The sequence below is a fragment of the Myotis lucifugus genome, unplaced genomic scaffold (assembly GCF_000147115.1).
Source record: "Myotis lucifugus unplaced genomic scaffold, Myoluc2.0 scaffold_7485, whole genome shotgun sequence".
NCBI classification, from domain to species: Eukaryota; Metazoa; Chordata; class Mammalia; order Chiroptera; family Vespertilionidae; genus Myotis; species Myotis lucifugus.
The window spans coordinates 1-4,140 of NW_005878533.1; the positions used below are offsets into that span (position 1 = coordinate 1).

The window sequence follows — 4,140 nt, forward strand, 5'->3', positions numbered from 1 at the left end:
TGCCGCTGCCGTCTCCATGGCGCGGGGCTGCGGATCCCAGCGCGACGAGGAGAGCGGCGGGGATTCTAGCCAGAAGTGCGGGGCTCCGAGGCTGTGAACCGGCGGGGGGACGGACGGACGGACAACGCCAGGAGGGAGGGAGGCGGCGCCTCGAGTGGAGGTGCGCCGGCTGCAGGGGTGGAGGTGCCGGGAGCCCACAGTGGGTTCTTAAACTGGACCGGAGGGCCAGAACAAAAGCATGGATGGAGTGTTTGTGTGAACTAATATAAATTCAAAGTAAACATCATTACATAAAAGGGTACGGTCTTTTTTTTTTTTTAGTTTTCTTCATTTCAAACGGGCCGGATCCGGCCCGCGGGCCGTAGTTTGCCCACGGCTGGTCTAGGTCCTAAATCCTGTTTGAGCCACTTACTGGCTGTGCAATCAGGAACAAACTACTGAATTAGTTAAGCCTCAGTTTCCTCAACTTCAAAACAACTACCCTAAGGCATTGTTGTGAGGATGAAATCACAAAATATATGCAGAGCATTGGCACATGCTATGGACATGTTGAAGTCCATGCCATGTGTTGACAGTCTAACCCCCAGTAACTCAAAATGTAATCTTCTTTGAAGAAAGGGTCATTGCAGATGTAATCAGTGAACATGAATGAAGTCATTCCAGTGGGCCTAATCCGATATGGCTGGTGTCCTTATAAAAAGAGGGGAATATGCCCTGGCCAGTGTGAGTTCATGGTTAGAACATCAGCCCTCACATTGAAGGGTCTAGGGTTCAATTCCTGGTTAAGGGCATGTACCAGGGTTGCAGGTTCTATCCCCAGCTGGGTTGGGGCATGCAGGAGGCAACTAATCAAAGTCTCTCTCTCTCTCTCTCTCTCTCTCTCTCTCTCTCTCTCTCTCTCTCTCTCCACTCCTTCATTCCCTCCCTTCCCCTCTCTCTGAAAAGCAATGGGAAAAATATCCTCAAGTGAGTATTACAAGCACTAAAGAGGACATTAGGACACAGAGGCATGCACACAGACAGGACATCTTGTGAAGGCGATGGCAGCAATTGGGAGGATGCTTCTGCGAGCCAAGAAATGCTGAGGATTGACAAATCAGCAGAAACTAGCCCGGAAGCCAGAAACAAAGCCTCCCTCACAGCCTCACCTGCTGACACCTTGCTATCAGAGCTCCAGCCTCCAGAACTGTGAGAAAATAAATTTCTGTTCTTGAAGCCACCTAGTATGTGGTGCTTTGTTACAGCAGCCCTGAGAAATATACAGCACATGATAAGTACTAAAATACTAGCTGTTATTTGCAGTTCTGTACACTTTTAATCTAATTGTACTAAAGCAACAAGACTCTTTCTACTGAAAATTAAAGTGCAACAGAAGGCAAAACTCCCAACAGAGAGAGGGGGTTTCAATAAATGCAAGGGGATGTGTGCTAACAATGAGAATCCTAAGGTCTTCCCTGAAGAGGGCTACACAGAGGCCACATGAACCATAGAGGGAGTAGGATTTGGAGCCCCAAGATATGGATTTGAGTCGCGAGCACTTGCTTATATAGGTGTTAGTTCTCATTCAAAGAAGGGCTCCTGCCCTGGCCAGTGAGGCTCAGTTGCAGCAAAAGCAGGTTCCATTCTGCTCAGGGCACACACTTGCGTTGCAGGTTCCATACCCCATCAGGGCGTGGCAGGAAGGCTACTGACCAATGTTTCTTTCTCTCTGTCTCTCTCTCATATCCATGTTTCTCCCACTCCTCTCTCTCCCTTCCTCTCTCTAATAAAGAAATGAATAACTTTATGTTGAAAGCAAAGAGGGGCTCCTGCTGGTGGGAAGACTGGATTGAATATCCTGTACCATCTCACTTAAACTCGGTGCATACATTTCAGCCATTTGCCTTTGACCCTACAGAAGCTGGAAAAGGACAGGAGGCAAAGAAGCTTGGTGGTAATTGGTTTGTTTTTTTTTGCTAGGATCTAGAATCTCCAACAGCTAATGTTATTAAAGGCTAAAATCACCTAGGTAGGATTAAGGCTGAGGAACTGCCAGAAGCTCCCTACCCCCTGCCACCATGTAACAGACCTCTTCACCATTTCACCCCCAGCCCTACCCCACAAGGCAGTGAGTAAAAGTCTTAAATAACTTGAGCTGGAATAGGCAGCACTGCAAGTTTCCATACTTGACAGGTGACTTTGAGTCTCTTTCTCAGACTCAAAGAAGAAACTGGGCCCCACTGGCTGCCCTGGAGGGCTGTGTGCAGTTTGGGGACAGGCAGGGCATGGAGCTGCCTCTTGGGTGCATGATAAAGAGAACATAGGAGGGGATGTTACCTTGAGAGTGGTCCTAAATGCCCCACACCCAGGTCATTGCCACATCCCACAACCAGGGCAGACAATGCCCTTAGGTCAGACTGGATTTTAACTAAAAAATTTTATAGGTGTGGGGACCTTTTGCTTGCTGATGTGAACAAACCAACCATAAAAGACATTTTGAGGCAATTGGGAAAATATGAACATGGACTGAGCATTAGATAAACTTAAAGCTCTGTTTTTATTAAAAGGGATCATGGCACAGTGGTTTTTGTCAAAGATAAAAGGTCTTCTTCATGAAAGAGGTCCACAGTAACATATCCTGGTTTCTGGGATGAAGTCTGTGTTTTTCATATTTCTTCAAGGGACTCTGCTGCTTGGCTGGCTGGCTGGGGACCCCACTGTTTTCTTCTTTTGAGTAGGTGAGTCTTCATACTGTTTTCTGCCATTTCCCCTCATACTGTGATTCTTCGCTTTTAAAAGTCCAGACATTTTAGAATCATTCTTATGTGGCTTTTGCTGCAGTGGTTGCCTTTGCTTTACCCACTGGCCCCCAGGACCTTTGGAAATCACTACCCACTGTGCTGGAATTTCGTCTGACTCCGTTTTTCGACAGTGGGCTTCGCTGTATTTCTATGAGCTGGAGAAAATCCACTGTCAGCTTGAGGAATCACCGAATCTTCCAGAAAGCCAGCCCCTTTAAGGTCTGACAAAAGGAAGAGCCATCATCAAGTTGTTAGGAGCCAAACCAAGTTTGGATTGTGGGATCATTTCATTTCTATGACATGACAATGTCTCTGTGCAGATCCACACAATGTTCTGAATCTCTCTTCTGGGTTTCTGGTCAAATTTTGCATCTTTGAGAATTCCTGGAATGATGTACACACAAGAGAGCTGATCATTGATTTTAAGTTCCATATAATTGTTGTTACAATGTAATAAATGTTATCAAAACCAGTTTCTTAAAAGACCACTCTAGCAGGACAATCGTGAGCAGCTGCTTTATTTCCTTTCCTGTGTGAAATGCCCAGCCTGATTGGCTAGGTACCCTTGAACCAGTAGTATATTTTCCAGTGTCTTTTCAAGTATAATTGCATCATATATGGATACTCCCATTGTTATTTCCTCTAGTCACCCAGAACTTTTTCCACATCCTCACCATGAAGCAGTAAAAATGGACACTAACTGAAGACAACTTTAGAACACAGAGCAGGGTAAGGATTAAAAAAGGATAGAGAAGCTGTATAGCCTCAGAGGCCAACCCAAAAACACTGCCACCCAGAGGCTGAGCCACAAACTGACTCTTAGGGGCATACAAATTAAGGCAGACTGGATCACAAATACGGCCTGCTTTAAAATCAGGACTGTGATTTACAACACGGAGGAACAGTGTAATGCAGGGAAATTCAACACTCTCCTAAATACCTGGCAGGACTAAGACGAGCCAGGCTGAAGAGTAGAAGAACCGATAGACCATCACTACTGCAAATTTTTTCTTTTTCTTTTTTTTTTTTATTTTTTCGCCTTTTTACTAAGAAACCAATTTTTTTTCTTTTTCTTCTTTTTCCATCACCTGATTTTACCCTTTCAATTACCACATTTTTATTTTTAACCAGTATTATTACTGCTACCATTTTACCATTTTTTAAAGTGCCATTTTATTTTCTCTTTATTTTCTTTTGGGATTAGTGTTCTCCATTCTATTTTCATCGTTCCTTCCTTTAGCATTAGTTTTCCCTATCTCAATTTCAACTCTTTGCTAAAACCCTCTTCCTTACCTTTCCCCTTTTGGTGTCCTGTTTCTCTTACCCTATTCCTGCTTCAGATTTTCCCAATTCCTTCTTT

At 44.6% G+C, this 4,140-nt stretch overlaps 1 pseudogene; it reads right to left on the reverse strand.

Moving 5' to 3' along the window:
• Positions 1–2,569: 2,569 nt before the first annotated feature.
• On the reverse strand, positions 2,570–3,490 carry LOC102439239 (annotated as a pseudogene).
• Positions 3,491–4,140: the final 650 nt, after the last annotated feature.